At 37.0% G+C, this 19,874-nt stretch overlaps 1 protein-coding gene across 2 annotated transcripts in view; it reads left to right on the top strand.

Annotated features, from left to right (window-relative positions):
• Positions 1-4,177: 4,177 nt before the first annotated feature.
• Positions 4,178-19,874, top strand: part of mino (glycerol-3-phosphate acyltransferase mino) — a 206,870-nt gene continuing 191,173 nt past the window's right edge. The window contains exon 1 of one of the 2 annotated variants that reach the window (XM_069834076.1): positions 4,178-4,212. The gene's annotated coding sequence lies outside the window, so the exon portion shown is untranslated. Of the gene's footprint in view, positions 4,317-19,874 lie in introns of both variants that reach the window. The other variant, XM_069834075.1, reaches the window with a different exon arrangement.

The following is a 19,874-nucleotide window of genomic DNA, read 5'->3' as shown; positions in this document are numbered from 1 at the left end:
ATTAATCTTGCTCAGGATAGGGACCAATGGCGGGCTTATGTGAGGGCGGCAATGAACCTCCAGGTTCCTTAAAAGCCAGTAAGTAAGTAATCATGCCAAGGCTACGGGTTCATGTGATTAGTTTTATCACATTTTATCTTCGTATTTCGATAACCTTTGAATACTTTTAATTATTATAGCATATATGTCGTGTAACAACTGCAGTTGACACTCAATATTTAATTTTTAAGAAAAACATCAACACGGAAGAAGGTAAAAGAAACTACAGGAAACTAAACAGCGAACTAAGAAGAGAACCTGATAAGGCCAAGGAAGACTGGATGAAAGAGGAATGTAAACAAGTAGAGTATCTAGAGAGAAAAGGAAGCTATGATTTAGTGTACCGCAAAGTTAAATGTTTGGACTTCACAAATAAGAACAGGAAATCCATGTGATTAATAGACGACGAAATAGGAAATGAAATAACAGACAAACAAGGAATACTAAACACATGGACGAAATATGTAGAAGAGTTATATGAGACAGGAATTCTTCCAGATAAGTTAGCCATAGGAGACGAAAAAACTGTATCAGAAGACAAAAAAGGATTCTCTATTTTAAGAGAAAAAGTTGAACTAGCATTTCAGGATATGAAGAATGGGAAAGCAACAGGAGTTGATGGTATTCCCAATGAGGTAGTGAAATGCTTGGGTGAAGACAAGGAGGAAATTCTATCACTATGCAACGAAATATATGAGAAAGGCGAATGGCCTGAAGTGTAAAGATGATGACACGACAAGGAGAAGAAAACAGTAACATGATCATGCAGCGTAAGCGGATTCCTAATCTACATACGATGGCGGTAAGATTAGCGCACTCCAGAAGGAATGCTGACAATAACGGAACAAGAAATACAGGCACTAGAAAAAAGGCGAGTGGTGATAAAAAGAGAAACCAAGATTCAGGAAATGATAGAGAAGAAAGTAGTGAAAAGAATAAGGGTGCGAGTGTAAGTGGAAATCTAGTATCGGAAAGTGAAAGCGTGGGGGGGAAAATAAAAGAGGAATAGAAGAAGAAATAAATAGGAAGACAGACAAGGACAAAAATAAGGCAGAGACGAACAGCAAAGAAAGGTCAAAACCTGCGACAGCTGAGGATATAGCAGAGATATTTGATACGTTTAAAAAAATGTGGATGTGATCAAAAAGTGCAAATAAAGTGAAACTGGAAAAGATCGAGAAGTATAGGGGAGAGAGAAAGTGTATAAGCAGACGTGTAGAATAAAATATAAGTAGGCTATTTATAGGAAGTGAGAATAGTGACAATGGATTAAGTGTAAGCAGAATAGTGAGAAAGTGAAAGTGAGCGCAAATAGGAATGAAATGAAAGAAAGTAGTGAGAAAGGGTTAAGAGAAGTGAACAAGTGACAGCATAAAATTAGTACTAACATCTGAATGGTCCACACCTGTGGAGTAACGGTCAGCGCATCTGGCCGCGAAACCAGGTGGCCCGGGTTCGAATCCCGGTTGGGGCAAGTTACCTGGTTGAGGTTTTTTCTGGGGTTTTCCCTCAACCCAATACGAGCAAATGCTGGGTAACTTTCGGTGCTGGACTCCGGACTCATTTCATCGGCATTATCACTTTCATTTCATTCAGACGCTAAATAACCTAGATGTTGATACAGCGTCGTAAAATAACCCAATAAAAAAAAACATCTGAACGTTGGAACAGTAAATGAATATAAGAGGAAGATAGGAGAAAAGGTCAGAGAACAAATAGGAAAAATTATTCAATGTGATAATTTATAGAGATAAATTGAAACTGAGATTTTAGTGAATAGTAGTTGGAGGATAAAGGGGGTGTGAAAGTAGTATAGAATATTAGATATATTAGGATTAAGGAACAAATAGAGAATAGCAAATGAAATGTAGGAGAAATACTGAAGTTGAGTTTGACCAAAAAACAAAAAAGATATACATAGTGTAATTGGGAGTATTTGTGTAGACGTGTACTGCAAATAATGTGTTATTGTAATAATATGTTAATGGTGGCACCGGATACAGAAATGTGAGGTACACCATTACATGTAAAGAAGTGCTGTGACGAAATATATCTTATCATATCAAAGGCGAATGGCCTGAAGATTTTGTGGAGATGGTGTTTCTGCTAATACCGAAGAAAAAGAATGTCAAGAAATGTAAGGAGTTTAGGACTATCAGCCTGATATCACACTCAGCAAAGATTATCCTCTGAATACTGAATCGACGTTTATATTCTAAGATGGAAGGGCAGTTGGAAGATGAGCAGTTTGGCTTCAGAAAAGGACAGTCGGTGAAAGATATCTAGAGAAGAATAAAGAAGTGCCTATAGAATTTTTGGAACTAGAAAAGGTGTTTGACAGAGTGGATTAGAACAAACCGATGGACATCCTGAAGAAAATAAACACAGATTGGAAAGACAGGAGGCTGTTCAGTAACCTATATATGAAACAAGTCAAAGTCAGGATAGGAGAAGAAATGTCTGAAAGAAGTGAAATAGGGACAGGTGTACGACAAGGATGCACTTTATTATCTATTCTGTTCAACATCTACTTGGAGAATTTGGTGAAGAACTGTTTTCAGAACATGGGAGGGGTAAAAGTAGGAGGAAGAAGAATAAAGTGGTCCACATCTGTGGAGTAATGACTAGCGTGTCTGGAGCGAAATCAGGTGGCCTGTGTTCGATTCCCGGTCGGGGTAAGTTGCCGGGGTTTTCCCTCAACCCAATACGAGCAAATGCTGGGTAACTTTCGGTGCTGGACTCCAGACTCATTTCACCGGCATTATCACCATCTCATTCAGACGCTAAATAACCTGAGATGTTGATAGAGCGTTGTAAAATAATCTACTAAAAAAAAAAAGAAAGTGCATAAGATTTGCTGATGATATGGCGTTGTTAGCAGAAGAGGAGATGATAATAAGGGATATGCTACTGGAGCTAAATGACAGCTGTAAGCAGTATGGGATGAAGATAAATGCAAACAAGACGAAGACCATAGTTGTCGCAAGAAAAATAAAGAAGGTAAACTTGCGAAATCTAAATGAGACACTAGAGCAAGTGAACAGCTTCAGATACATGGGATGTACTATAAGCAGTACCGGTACCGGTAATGTGAACTGCAGTCAGGAAGTCAAAAGGAGGATAGCAATGGCAAAGGAAGCTATTAAAAGAAAAAAGAGCATTTTCTGCGGACCTCTGGAAAAAGAACTAAGGAAGAGAATAGTGAAGTGCTTTGTGTGTGGTGTGGTATTGTAAGGCGCAGAAACATGGACATTACGACAAAATGAAGCGAAACGAATAGAAGCATTTTAAATGTGGATATGGAGAATGGAGCTTGTGAAGTGGACAGACAGAATAAGAAATGAAGCTGTGTTGGAAAGAGTGGGTGAAGAAAGAATGATGCTGAAACCGATCAGAAAGAGAAAAAGGAATTGGTTGGGCCACTGACTGAGAAGAAACTGCCTACTGAAGGATGCACTGGAAGGAATGGTGATTGGAAGAAGGATTCAGGGCAGAAGAAGATCTCAGATGATAGACGACATTAAGATATGTGGATCATTATTATGCGGAGACTAAAAGGAAGGCAGAAAATTCGGAAAGATTGGAGAATGCTGGGTTTGCAGTGAAAGACCTGCCAATGGGCAGTATATGTATGTCAGTTCTTTCCTTTATAGGATTCCCCAAGTTACGTTTATTACTTTACGAAAACAGGTGATTATGTGAGAATTTTGGAACAGGAATTTATTTGCATTAAAAAAAAACGAAATAGGAATGCGGGATACTATCACAGTCTAGAGTATACAGTTACGAAGCTCAATACGTAGCAAATATGCATCCACAGATAGTTGCTAACCACTAGGATCGCGACTATCGCCTCGTCACTGACAATTGGAAATAGTACCTGCACAGTCTATTGGTCCTAGTGCCCTCATAAACTCTAGCTTCGTGACTATCTGTGATACTATGCAGTGGCAGAGTTGCCAATGTAACGATTTTGCCCTTAAATCTGGCGACAATTTCTTTTTTCCTTAAATATGCATTGAGCGACTTTTTAATTATCCTCTAGGGACAAAGATAAAATGTCTCTATTGATAATAAGGAATCAAGCGACTTTTAACTAGTTTGGCGACTTTCCTTTCGCTTCCGTTGGCTACTCTGCGTAACAAAAAGTGGCGTGTTTATTATTCTGTGTAGGTAAGCATGTGGTCTTTTGGTAGCATATTTTGTGAAAATTAATGTATTCTAAATGTGCGATAAGTATTCTCATACGTCCGATATCATCAGTCTTCGAAGTAATAGTAAGTTGTAGTTGTAGTTGTGAATGTTAACGCTCTATATACTGTAGTGTTTTAGTATTACGTAAATATGCAATTTTCAAGGACGGTGCCGGCTAGGTTGTAGGCCCTATGCAATGAATTACTAATTGTTGTTTCATATTCCGATTCTTGAAATGAGCCACTTGAGGCTCCAAAAGGCAGCACTGGCTTTTATAGTTTGTATTGTACTTTAGAATAAAATTAACAGGGCAATGGTATACTTGAGCGGTCCCTGTTTAGGCCCTTATTGCAGGCATGCCGATCAAATATACCATTGCCATTAACAGTTCCATATTATTGTTTTGGTAATTTGCTAGGAGACGTCGTTGCATATAGACCACTTTTACACTAAACCTAACCTTAGTGTATACAACGTATATTAAAACACTAACCTAACCTAACCTGTCACAGATTAAGGAAAAGGTTAGGTTAGAGTTTTAGTATATCTTGCAAAAAAATTTTTAGGTTTAGTGTGAAAGTGATCTATATGCAACGACGTCTCTTAGCAAATTACCATTATTTTTTTTATTATGTTGGAAAACTTGAATATATGTAAGCATCATTGCTTCATGAAAGTGTCATGAAATCACCTAAAATAAACTATGAAAGACAAGTGAGTGGGGTGAGGAAGGCGGCGTTAACATTGTGAGAACTTTATTCTTGCCCACGCGTCCCAAATATTGTCGTTTTCTAAGATGTTGATAAAGCGTCGTAAAATAACCTGCTAAAATAAAATAAATATTGTCGTTTCATATAGGTTTATAGGAAGAATTCGTCCAGCAGATGGACTGTCATATTTTTTATTTCATTTATTGTAGCCTATTCCATAGATCTTAAATAGCATTGTAGCTTTGCGGGTATTTCTTTACAATTGCGTTACCATATTAAGGTACTAAGGTACAAATGTATTTACGTAGGCCTACTTGGCTTCTAGTTGAGTCATATGTATTATAAATGAAGGAAGGAGAGGAGAAACTACACTTTCTGTCCCACAAGAAATTTTTTTTAAAGTCCAACAATATAACACTGATCATGCGCAAGACACAGATAAGTAAGGGAGCTGCTACTCCATAGATAAAGCTAGTGAATAGCAAGACTTGAGTACCAAAACTAATTTTGCGTCGAAATAAGGGTGGAAAGTTTCTGTGAAAGTGGGGGCCGATGGAGAGGTATGGGCAGGCGAGTTCACTCTGTCAAGGTGGATGGAATAGGTGGCAGGAGGGGGGGGGCAGGACCGTCTTGACAGCGTTATAGGCCTCCGGGTAAAGCAATGAACTGGGCCCTGCCTACACAACCACTCACCACAGGAGTAAAAATGTAAATTATCTATAGTAATGTCACTTGTTTCGCTTGTGGATTTATCTGGGAAATCTCAGACCTCGAGTGACATTTATTAGGACTATTTCGTGAATAAAATAAAAATGTAAATAATATATCCCTAAAATTCGCTCACAAAATGTTAATACCGGTAATTATTTATTTACGAATACTTAACCTATTCAGACATTGTGAAATTGAAATAGATGAATATCGATTACTGCAAGAAATAAAAATTGGATGTTATTCAATAATGCCAATTGAGAAAAGGGAAGTACAGGTTTAACAATGTTAATTACATATACTGCGCTTTTCTATTATTATTATAACAGAAGTACATTTGGGTGCGCTTCCGAACAGGAGCAGCGGCATTTCCTCTAAGGTTAGAGCCCAGTTCAGGTGTGTGTATATTAATCGAAAATTAAGGGCTAGAAAATATTGAGAATAGGACGCAAGTTTATATGATATTGTTTTCGATTAATATACACACACCTAAACTGGGCTCTAACCTTAGGGAAAATGCCGCTGCCCCTGTTCGGAAGCGCGCCTGTACATTTTCATTATCTTCTGAAATCATAATTTAATTTAAACATTTATAATATTGTAACTTTTTTTACTCAACAACAATGTAATTTTATTATCTCAACAATAATTATCACTCTCTACAATTTAATTTCACTCTCGTCAACAATGGGATTTGCTCTCCGCACAGCAACACAGCGTTCGTTATTGCACTCCACAAACGACAATGACAATTTACTTGGATTATTGAGAACAACAATGAACTGTTAATTTTAACTAATATTCACAAAGCACTATTTACAACACAGAACTGTCATTTCACAGCTCGTTTGTCTTGACTAGTTCTTCTAGCTCAGTCACTCGCGTTCACAGAATCTCGAACCCCAGACCTTCAGAGACGATCCGCTGCACTTCGAACTCAGGTCCCCCAACTGCGGTCCACTGCACTCGAACTCCGGGCTTCAGGCTCCACAGTTACGGACACAACTCAAGTCGCGCTCTGGTCTCGAAGCTGACTTCACTGCTACACAAGACTGTCTGGCTTGCTCTCCACTGACTTTAACAACACTGCCTTACTGACTGATTGACTGAACTGAACTGAACTAGTTCACTCGCGTTTCTTCTTTTATAACTAAACCATAGTTGCGAGAAAGTACGAGTTCTGGATATTTCCAAACGTGTGTCCATTCTCGAATCATCCGGATATCTCTTCTCTCTGCCGCAGTCGCCCTTTCCCCTTTCTCCCCACCATAGCACATGCCACAGGAAGCAGATGCGCGCGCAACCTCCGCGCCGGCCGACCTTGCACTTCCTTCTGTTGGTCGTGAGTTCGAATCTCACGTCGCTGTCACAATATAATTAGAAGTAACCTGATTAATACATTAATTGAATGAAGAATTGTTAAAAACGCAGTTATCAAATCTGAATGCGGGAGTGTAATTTTCTGTAGATAGCCTACAATGAATATGGAATTAGAAGATGTAGATGTGGAAGTAGGATTTCGCACTTTATTTAGTACTTCATCGTTACATTACATTGAGGACTATGAGCTAGGCTATGTAATATGTGTGGAGACAGTTAGCAATGCTTATGTATTCACAGTTTCACATTATAGCGAGACATATGTTGCTACACAGTGGAGCCATCTCTGTATAGATAATTAAAACACGAATTTTATTACGCCATACGTAAGGCAGTTTGAACAAAGACTTTGTATACAGATTGAGTAAAAATTATGGAACAATGCTTGTAACTTTCTTATTTCTAATTTTATGAAGAAATTATTTGTACAAAAGTTGTAGGGTATCAAAGAAGGAACATTTTGAACATGTTTTCAAATACTATGCTTTTCATTTATAAAGACTGTGTCATTGAGTATGTTTTTTTAAATGGCCCCATATACTTATTTCCCCATTTTTGGATTCTTCAGGTTCCAGTACGTACAAAATCATATATATTTTTTTTTCGCCATTTATAAACTATTGTTTTGTATAAATTACATCTTTTGATGACAATGTATGTGTACTGAACAAAGGGAAATTTAGTACACCAATTTGAGGAAGCTTTGGATTAAACAATTGCAGACAAAAACTAATAGAAACAAGTAAATAAAGATAATAAAAAACAATTGAATAACAATATTAATATTATTTAAATTTATAATTTAAAAAAGACACATTGTAGGATACGCATCATTGAAATTTAACTGAAATAGCAATACAATGAAACCAAAATTAGCATTGTTGTATTGTATCACGTGTTTATTTCAGTTTACAAAAGGTGCTCAAAATGCCATTTCCTGTCAAACAATGCATAAATCTGTATTTGAAATTGTTTAATGTTCTTAGCAATACTGTTCGACTGATCTGCTGTGTTTTCATCCCTAAGTCTTTGTTTTAAGTCTTCCAGGTCTCATCATCGTTCTTGGTAAACTCTCCACAACAATTATCCCCATAAGAAAAAATCTAATGCTTTCAGATCAGGGGATTTTGGCGGCCATTCACTACTTCCTCTTCTGCCTATCCATCTTTCTGGAAATACTCCCTTCCATAATGTGCAGGGGCACCATCTTGCTGGAATAACATATTATCTCAATTCCTCGTCCTTCTCCAGTGAATAAAGTACCACTAGCTGGAATTATTCCATTCTGCAGAAGGTTTAATAAATACAGTTCGGAATTTAAGTTGCCGTCATTGAAAAATTGGCCTATAAATAGGCCTATGCCATCAATTATAGCAGCCCACACACTTACTTTTTGTGAATGTTGTGTATGGTGTTCTATCATCCAACAGGGACAATTTACATTACCGTTTAGACCATACATGGTCATCGTGCGTCACTTGAGAATTAGTGCCTCACTGACTTCACAGAGCTTATCGTTCTGAGTAACATCATCTTCACAGTCCCCTTTCCTCCCTCACGTAGCTCCTAGGCGTGGGCAGGTTCTATATCAGTTTCATAAGCAATATCAGTGGTGGCATAATGGTATTATCAAAGCAGTGTGTACACGTTAGAAAACGATTATTTCATGAGAAATGGGAGGAAGAGTTTTTTTTTTTTCTGTTTAGAAGGGGCGAACATACGATGTATGTCATGCTCGAAAATCCTATTAGGCATTAATAAATTTAATGTACAGTGTCATAAAGAAAGTGCTGAATTAGAAGGTAAGACAAATTAAATGTTATTTTTTCGTACTATTCCGAAGAAAATTCATGATCTTAACATTTGCTTAGTATACTAAATACGACATTATACCTTAAACACGCTGTATTAAAAGGTACGAGGAATTAAATGTTGTTTGTACTCATTATTTCCAAAAGAAATTTATAAAAAAATATATCAAATGTGCGTAGAAAACGAAATATGATTTTCTGAAATTATTTTAGATCGAGAACGTGCAAATCTATTAAGTAATCTTAACGCCAGAATATTCAAGAAAATAAACATAGACAACGTGATGGAATATTATTGGCTAGTTACACAATTTCTCGCCTGTGATTTAAATCAATTCAGCGACGGAGAAATAGTAAAGGGGTTTATGATTAAACCTGCCGAATTAATTTGCCAAATTGAATAAAGGTTTTCGAGTCTCTCACGTTAACCAAGCGCTTTCCTAATAATTCGCCACTGACCGCCTTAGCGATTACGATAAGGTGACGCAGGTCACAGCAGTTTATATTTCCCATCCTACTCTGCAGTCTGCTCTCCTAGTAAACAAACTATTTCAAATCGAGTGCCTCACGTAACCGAAAATTGTGCCCATGTATGGTTTAGACAGAAAGTAGATTCATCGGAGAAACAAACAAGGTAATACCTGGTTGAGCATATCATTGAGGGTTTCAGCAAACTGAGTATGTCTATGAAAGTCATTTTCACTGAGTTCTTGCAGCAGAAGTACCTTGTATGGATGCCATTTGACTGCCTTCATGGTCAGCTGCAAGTTGGCGAGTCGATAAATGTGGGCTGTCTTCTACTGCTAATACAATGTGAAGAGCTTTTTCACTATCTGTAATTTGTTGTGACTTTCCAGGCTTTGGCTTATTTTTAACACTTCCAGTTTCATTGAGCTTTCTTAAAATTTTAGTTGCCGTAATGAGTAATGTTCCTTTCTGGATGAATTTCATTAAATAAGACATATAGGCTACCCCTTCTTGGGTCTTTCTCCTATCACCATAGCCGATCATAATATTAGTACAGTGAAACCTGTTCAAATCGGAACCTGAATAATCCGGAATCCTGTCTATTTCGGAACAGTTTATTGGTCCCGACAAAATTTGTATGTATTATGTGTAATTTTTCCTGAATAAAACGGAAACTGTCCAACACGGAAACGAAAACTGTCTGCTACAGCGCAAGTGTAGTGATTTCCAGGTAAAAAAAAAAGTGCATAAAATGTGGCATTAACATTAAGTGATGAAGTAAAAGTTATCGAGATAAAGGAAAATTAGAAACAAAGTCTATGTGAAATAATATTGAAGTACAGTTGTGGAAAACTCAGGTGTGGCACTTTAAAAAATAAAGATCATAATGAGTGAGTGGCGTGCGGCCAATATTGGTGACACAAAAGGAACCAGAAAGCAACTGTTTATGTGGAAATAAATGAACTGTTGTGGGAGTGGGTTCTTCATGGCCTTTCAAAGAACAAGCCAATTTCTGGATCTGTTCTGCAAAGCAAGCTATTGAACTGGGAAAGAAATTAAATAAACCAGAATTCAAGGCTTCTAATAGATGGCTTCTAGTCCAATTAATTAATAATGTGCAGTGATATGCAGTACAGTATTAGAGTATAGTGTTAGATATTAAATAGAATGAGATTAGTAAACTTTAGTAATGTTTAATGACTAATGAGTGAGTTACGATAATATTTATACAGAAAATGAGATTTTAATCAAGATTATTCACCAACGTAATAAGCGACAGAAAGCTGATTTAATGTGATTAATGTTAAATAGAATATTTTGTACTTCTTGCAGTTTGCGGCATGCCATTTTGTTTTTCATGTATATGAATTTAAAAAATTCCATTTTAATGTCACACCTGAATAATACGGAAACCTGTCCACAATGGAAAAAAAATTAGGACCATGTCACTTCCGTCTTGAACAGGTTTCACTGTATTTCAATTCGTTGTTTTTCTGTAAGGTTTGCCATGATTAATTACTTTCAGGAAGATATTGGAATGAAATTTTTTTAAATATATAAACATTAAATATAAACATTTACATAGAGATAAAAAATTTTACAGGAGAAAAAGTTCGTCCAAAGGGCTGGACTCTGGAAGAGTACCCAAAACGCTCATTGCATTTCCGCGTTGAATAACAATACTTAAGCGTTGACGCAAATAAGTAGTGCAACGGCGATCACCAGTAATGGAGATCAAAATTTGGCCGATTTGAGATACCAAAACTTTAGCGTCATGACTCCAAGGACCGAAGGTCTCCACAGCAAATGGGACAAAGATATAATTGTCTAAAAGATGAGCATATTTATTGACTTTCTTCTTCACGGCTAATTCAGCAGCAGATGCTGCACGTCTGGAGGTATTCGGCAAGTGAGATGGAGCTAGAGTGTCAACGCAAGTGGAGTCCCAAATTAAAGATTTTCCTCTAGACCATGGAATTAAGGTCAGACCATCGGGTCGTTTACCATCTGCGCGACTAATACCTGGTGGTTCCAAAAGAGACGGGATGCCACAAGAAGTCAGAGATCTTTTAATAATATCATTGAGTGATGTATGTCTGGGAATGTGACCCTTGCTCCTCGCACAGCTGAGTGCATGATGACCGTAAATATCAGCAATGAAATAACCATTGTTATTCATTTGTTTTTATTAGCTTTATTCACTTGTTTCTATTAGCTTTTGTCTGTAATTGTTTAATCCAAAGCCTCTTCAAATTGATATACTGAAGCATTAAAATTTCCCTTTGTTCAGTACATATACATTGTCATCAAAAGACGTAATTTTTACAAAACAATAGTTTATTAAATGGCGAAAAATAATGATTTTGTATATACTGAGACCTGAAGAATCCAAAAATGGGGAAATAAGTATATGGTGCCATTTAAAAAAAAAAACGGACTCATTGGCACATCCTTTATAAATGAAAAGCATAGTATTCGAATATGTTCAAAATATTCCTTATTTGATATCCTACAACTTTTGTATAAATAGTTTCTTCATGAAATTAGAAATGAGGAAGTTACAAGCATTGTTCCATACTTTTTACTCACTCTGTATAATACTATACAAGGTCATTGGGTTTGATATGTGCTGATGTTACATAAATTTGAATATCTGACTTTCTATTAATTGTTTAATTTCATTCACGTAATACAAATTTTTGGAAAGTAAATACGGTATCACCATAGATGGACTGAGAATGACCCACCTCCGGTTCGCAGACGATATAATATTGGTAGCGAAATCAGCAGCAGATCTAAAACAGATGCTTGAAGAATTGGACAGGATCAGCAAAGAGGCAGGCTTATCCATGAACCCAGAAAAGACGAAACTAATGACCAACGCGTCTGAAGACCGGATCCACTTAAATGGCCAGCCACTAGAATATGTGGAAGATTATACCTACCTGGGCCAGAACCTGTCCTTCTCCAGCAATTCAGAGAAAGAGATAAAGAGACGAATCAGCATGGCATGGAAGAAGTTCTGGTCTCTAAAGTTCATACTTACAGACAAATTCCAGAAGCTAAGCTTAAAGGTTGAGACCCTGGAAAAATGTGTATTACCTGGTCCCTAACATCAAAACAGAGGCGTATGCTTCAAACCTGCCAACGCAGTATGGAAAGAAAAATCCTGCAACTTTCTCTGAGGAACAAAGTAAGGAACGAGGAACTACGCAACCGTACCAGCATGAAAGACGTCCTAAACACCGCCGAAAGCCTGAAGTGGAAATGGGGAGGGCACGTGGTAAGGATGGACCACAGACGATGGACGCACAGACTGACATTGTGGGATCCCAGGATCGGCACAAGAAGAGTGGGACGCCAGACGACTAGATGGGCCGATTTCTTCAAGAAGAAGGCAGGACCACATTGGACAAGCAGTACAAGAGACAGACAGCTATAGAGAAATCTAGAAGCCACCGTCCTCAGTGTGTAGTGTGGTGCGAATCTTACAAGTGCATATAGTGTTTTCGTACATGGAACACTGCTTAGGATCGGCTCACCTAACGAGTGAAGTCTACTGAGCCAAGCCCTGTCAATCAGGAGGCCCTTGCCCTTACGGGATCTAGCAGGCTAAATTTATTTATTATTTATTATAATACAAATTTTATAGGCTTCAATTGAGACATGTAAATGAAAAACGCTGAAAGTGCCAAAACTTCAGAACATAGTTTTGTATCTGAAAACAGGAGAAAATGACGTCGCCAACAATGTGGGATATTATAGAAATTCTGTAAGATATTTGTTTAGTTTCTAGACCGAGTGATAGGTAGAGTTGAGGTTGAAGTCCCTGTGAATGAAACATGGGTAAGGATGAATATCCAAGCATCACAGTGAATGTGCCAAGTGCGCGTCTAGTGTACTCTTTGCTTTGCTGGGACTCGCTGTGAACGTGTTTGTATTTTGAGTGTAAGATCAGTTGTCTATCAAATAAATGAACTTAGACCGTCCTGTTTGTAAGGTGACTGTGTTGAAAATTCGTCGACGGGCGAGACAGAATGGAAAACGCCATGTAACAAGCTCAGGGAAATAAACTGCAAGTAAACAACCACTGCCACAACAAGCCACCTATTCATGTAAATATGCATGTAAAGATCTTGCACCTGAACAAAAGGAGCTGTTGTGGGATTCTACAAAGTTAGCGAAAACCTACAAGTAAATCATTTACTGAAAGGAATACACATGCAAAATGTGGGTTATAGGTGTCATGGAAAATATGGTGATCCAGCAGAGAGTAGATGTCAGTGTACATTTTCATACAGGATACCAAATGTCTCTGGTAAAAATGTATAGGTATGCTCTAAAACTTTCAAGGATAATTTTGCAATTCTACACATCCGTGTCTTTCATAAGAACCGTCATGTCATTAAAACATCGAGTTTGGATCTTACAAGTGTGTGGACGAAAACAGATGTTCTCAACAAAAGGAAAAAACTTAACTCACTTCCTGATTTACAAAACTTGCCAAGGATTCAGTTTGTTTTCAAAATCAGCACCGAAAAGGCCAAAGATCTACTGGGGATGATAAAGTACCTTAAGAAAGTAGAAGACAAACAGTTCTACCAGGAACTTCTCTTAAAATCTAACAAGAAGGGACACTGAGTTACTTTCGGGAACAAAGATGTAGCGCACCTTGTCGAAGGACATTAATCTCCCCTGTCAAAAAAAAAAAAAAACTTGCTAGGGTCTGCCACTGAGAATGTAGATATTCCATTATTTAATTTATACATCTTGATTACACAACTTTTAACACTGTATCACTTCGGAATATGTATGATAAGAACTTTCTTGTGTTAAGTTTTAATGTACCTTGTTAACATGTTTCGACCTATTTTCGGTCATCTTCGGAATGGTCGTTGTTGGTTTTGGCGCCTCTTGTTTCCTGTGTGGGTGCATTCATACCAACAACGACCAGTTCCGAAGATGACCGAAAATAGGTCGAAAAATGTTAACGAGGTACTTTAAAATTTAACACAAGAAAGTTCTTATCATACATATTCCGAAGTATTTAATTTACTTTGTACCTAATGATTATTGTAACCTGTGTCATAGCATGTGGATATTACTAGTTTATTTTGTGCCTTGAGAGTTGTTTTTTTTTAAGCAGGCAGTATTAGAGTGCGTCTGCACTTTGTTCTTCTCAAGTACAAAATAAATGACATAAAAATATGTTTTCTCTTTGTACCTTGAACTTTCATCCTTTCATAAGTAGCCAGGTGATACACTATTCTCCAGGTTTATGAACAAAGAACTTTCCCCCTTATCCATGCATTCTCCTTACAAAATAAAAAAAATGAATTGAAAAGAATATGATAATATGTAAAATTTTACAATTCAGATTAATGCTTTTTTTTTTCAATAATTTAAACTAAAAAATGCCAGCTTTAAACAGTTTTATGTGATTTCTACAAGTTCATACTTGCAGCACTTTAGCCTTTTCCATTTGCATGCCTCAATTATAGGTTAGGTCACCTGTGGGAGCAGGACCAATGTTAACTAAGCCTTATTTCGAGCGTTACTCTGTGCTACAGGAAAGCATTTTCCATAGCTCGACAAACACATTCTTACGATGTAAGAGTAATGGAACGGAGAAAAATTCTCTCTGGCAACCGGGATTTGAACCCGGGTTTTCAGCTCTACGTGCTCAGAATTTTTCTCCGTTCCATTACTCTTACATCGTATGATGACGCAGAATATCTGCATGGAAATATAATATGTACTTCGGTACATTAAAATAATATATATGATATGCGTAAATCACTTCGTGATTTAAGACGGCGCTTATTCCGTCAGATCCCGGCCAACTAGTCACTCATAACGAGTGCATCTCAGCACACGTGTGGACTTCAGTCCTACGTTCATAGACATCTATGACGTAGTGCAGAGGGTGGCCACTAGAGGGAACCCAAGAGTTGGAGCTTAATCTGAGACTATTCTGTCTGACGCCGGGGTGGTATCCGGTGTGGCTTAGTGGATAAAGCATCAGCACGTAGAGCTGAAAAACCGGGTTCAAATCCCGGTGCCGGAGAGAAATTTTCTCCATTCCATTACTCTTACATCGTATGATGACGCAGAATATCTGCATGGAAATATCATATGTACTTCGGTACATTAAAATAATATAAACACATTCTTGCTGTAGTGTGTAATGGGACTAAAGCTGCAGCTACACAGTTCAGTTTTCCATGCACGAATGCATGCAATCTGGGAAGAATATTGAAAGAATCAAGTTTAAAATGTACATTCAGTTAAGATGCATGAAGATTTTGTGTCTACATGGTGCGCCATTTTGAACATCGTCTTCACTGCGTAAATATATCTATATATATAATTTGAACTGGTAATGAAAATTACGAGAAAATGGCTGAACGGATTTTAATAAATGACCCCTCATTTTGAAGCTTAGAACCCGAAGTTTTTCAGAAAAATAGTAACTTTCAGTGAAACGTTAGTTTTCTTACATAATTTTCATATTTTCCAAAATCCATCTTTCGTCAGTTTTGAGGACTAATTGCATCATTTCAGAATAAAACAGAATAAACACACTAGCCTACAATAAACAATAGGCTATTACACGAAGACCATGACCTGCAGGATTGCTGACATATTTAGAGCTCAAATTCAATGGGTTATTAAAAACTTCAAGGCTTACTAAAAATAATTTACAGGTCTGATTCTGCGGTGTGTAAATTAAGAGTACAGCTATGTATTGGATATTAAAATCTACAAAACTTGAGATGGTTTGATGATATTATTACCATTAGAAATTAAATATTTTAATTAATGCCATGATGCGACTATTTTTCATTAATTATATGTATTAATGCTATATTGATGATATGAAAGTGAAACTTTTGGGGTTATATAAGTAGATATAGAGAATATATGAAATTAGATCTTCATTTCTATAATTTACTGAATGGCTGCATGTAGTATATAACTACAAAACTTACGTAAGATAATAATATTGTTATTAAAAATGAAATATTTTTATAGTTATTTAATCAAGTGGGGTTGGGTCTTTTTCATATACTTAATGGCGGTGTGGTGTAGAATTTATCTGCATCATTCTCTTCAGTACTGGCTCGAGAGTCCACATCTGTGGAGTAACGGTCAGCGCGTCTGGCCGCGAAACCAGGTGGCCCGGGTTCGAATCCCGGTCGGGGCAAGTTACCTGGTTGAGGTTTTTTCCAGGGTTTTCCCTCAACCCAATACGAGCAAATGCTGGGTAACTTTCGGTGCTGGACCCCGGACTCATTTCACTGGCATTATCACCTTCATATCATTCAGATGCTAAATAACCTAGATGTTGATACAGCGTCGTAAAATAACCCAATAAAATAAAAAAAAATTGGCTCGAGAGAGCGCAAAAATTACAGTTCCTAAGGAAAAACCAAAAGGTATTACTTACTGATAAAATAAGAGACTTAGAAAATGTTGTAGTCTCCCGATCATTTCAGCAAGATCTCTTAGCAGGATGAAATGATTTTACCCTCTACATTTCAAGCTCTCCATGCAGCAGGTATACCAAGATGCTATGTTTATTGTTCGAAAACATAGCAAACCTGACATTTTTTTAACTTTCCCGCACAATTCACAATGACCTGAATTAGCTATTATTTAGTTCCATATGAAAAACATACTGATCGTTCCGACATTGTTATTTGCGTTTTCGCGTTGAAACTCAAAACCTTAAGGTGGATAGGTTCAAGAAAAAGTATTTGGTATAAAAAAACATTCAGAGGGAGTATATTTCATTATTACGGAAGAAAATAACTTTCAAAATGTCTGGATTCTTCATTGAAAATAAATCTGAAAAATTTTTATTTGAACGCCTAATTTACTTAGTTTGCAGCATTTGCTGCACAAGCCACTAGTTAATATTAAATATCAACCTTGCATTCATTGCTTTGAATGCGTAAAGTTGAAAGTAAAGTTCAACCGTGTAGATGCATCTTAATGGATTCATTCTCATCGATTTACGGGGAAACAGTTGGCGACACTGACTAAACAAAAGAACGACCACATGATAAATTGATAGTGATAAATCTTGCTGCAAAAATTATCGCGATGTATGACTGTGGTTGGTTGGAATTCAGAATTTCAGTACACTTCATTGGTCGAAAATGGAATGACGTCATATAAACCAAATAGTCTATAAAATAAACTTACATTCATTGGTACCACCAACAAAATCGGTAAGTTATTTTGTCATTTAAAAGAAACATGATGCACAAGAAAGTTGAGTTGGTCAGTACAGACGTTTGAAGAGTATAACATGAGCCTTGAACTTGAAAAACAACAATTTTAGTACAAAAATGATAAATTATACTGATGGAGATTATACAGGCACACATTACGAAATTATCACTAAAATTATTTGTTACTGATCAAGTGTTAAACACTAACATTTGCAAAATTTCTTTGTGGAGAATTCCTTCTGGCCCATCATCTCTAGTAAGACTACACTTCCCTTTTGTTCCCATTTTTTTTTTTCACATCTCTATAATCTGAATCCAGACACGTACTTCTGGCTTTCAATCCGTATTCACTAAATTTGTGTCTAATTTCTTGAAGATACAAGAACAGAAGGCGACAAATATGTTCACATCCCCTGTTCGCAGGGCCTTACTTGTTCTATCCACTCTCTCAAGAATGTCACTCCAAAAAATTGTGAGGAAGATCGTTTCCAGGTTCTCCATTTGCCTTTTGCCTTGTGTTCACTTCCGCACTCCACTCAAAACATTGTTTCATTTCTCCTCAAAGAATTATTTACGAATTTCACTTATACGTAATAAGTCTACAGCTTCTTATTGTCTACAGTTTCTTTTTCCTCACATCACTTTCTCACATTTTCTCTAACAAGTTAGACAAACTTTAATGTTGTAGCAGATGCTAGGAAAATTTGTATTGAATTCTCGTCTGTGCATAGATTTTCATGGGGCCCCTGGGCAACTGCCCAGTGTGCCCATACATTCAGACTGCACTGAGGGAGGGGCAGCACATGTGATTTCCATGCTTTTCTTGCTGATCACAGAGAAAAAGAGAGTTTTCGCAAGGTCGAAACAGTGATAGGCTAGGATAGATTAGTTTAGCTTTTGGTATGCCTTACATGTACTCACATTTGTCTAAGAAAGTGTCCTTTCGTCCAAGACTGTTGAGTGTAGAAAGGACCTAAGTATGGGGCTCATATTCTGTAGAATTGCCATGGATGAATATATGATAGGATGCCAAACTTAACAGAGTTTCCCATAACACATACTAGAGGCGCTGTTGTAGAAATTAATCTTGCTGCCACCTGTTTGGGGGAGGGACGTTATTACATCTAGCAGCGCACCAATTAGCGAAAAGAGTAATTACTCCATGCATTTAGCAGCGCACCTGGTGACGAAAATGTAAAACTGTGCAGAAAGTATTCCCTCCCACCCTCATCGATATTCAAAACTAACCCAATTTAAAATAAAACATTTACATTTTCACTCCTCACAGCATCTTCTACTGAAAATTCTTACCGGAGCCAACAGGAAGATAAAAGAGACGATCTATTTTACACTACCCAATTAAAATATAACCAGACAGAGATAAAAAATAAAGCAAAAAGTTAGATAATTGGGATTGTATTCTTTGGGTATTTATTGTATAGCGCAATGGAAAAGTCTGCAAGAACTACTTAGATAGTTCAATTTTATTATATTACTATTACTTTACAATACATTCAACAACACTATTTTTACAACGTCCATAAACATCACTGTTTAACATACATTGCTTATACACACACGTATCACTTTATGTTCACTTATTAGCAAGTTTCGTCTGCCATCTCGTCTCCTCGAGCAATATCTTGAACGGATAAATAGAGAACTCTGGGTAATGTACCCAACACGTAGTTCTAATGTTCACCACCAACGACATTGGGCGCTGATCATCTTATTCCATCCCCCTGCCGCCAGCTGGTGCTGACCGCAGTTTCGCATCCTATTATATATTTATCCATGGAATTGCCAGAAGTGCAGTGAAGACCACAATGCATGAATTGTGAACTTTTTTGTAACGGCTGAGACTAACAGAGAGTAGATGGAGTTCTAATTTGTGTCTTGTATTAAATTATGAATGTTTTTATTAGCACTAAATGTATCTTCGTTTTTAATATAAAAGATCATTAGGGAAAGGATATACAGCAAAGAGGGCTTACTGGTTAAGGTAATTATTTCTAAATGTTGAAAAATGTTTCTACAGGTGTCTTTTTATGCACATATTTCATTATTCTTAGGGCTTCCTTTTGTGAAATGGAAATATGTTTGAGGAAATCTGAAAGACTGGTTCAGCTTGCTCTTTATAGGATGTCGAGTGATACAGATATTAATGCATAACAGGAAGAGCACAGTTTGGCAGTAGATCTGATGTATTCTATGTGTGGTTTTTCAGTTCAATTAATTATCCAATTTCAGATTAAGAAATTTTGTGCTAGATATTCGTTCAGATCAGTTCTATTTAATCTAATATTGTAGGAAAATTGAGC

Source organism: Periplaneta americana, chromosome 8 (genome assembly GCF_040183065.1).
Source record: "Periplaneta americana isolate PAMFEO1 chromosome 8, P.americana_PAMFEO1_priV1, whole genome shotgun sequence".
Taxonomy (NCBI): domain Eukaryota; kingdom Metazoa; phylum Arthropoda; class Insecta; order Blattodea; family Blattidae; genus Periplaneta; species Periplaneta americana.
Note: the sequence above shows the minus strand (reverse complement) of the source record. Positions and strands in the feature narration are given on the sequence as shown.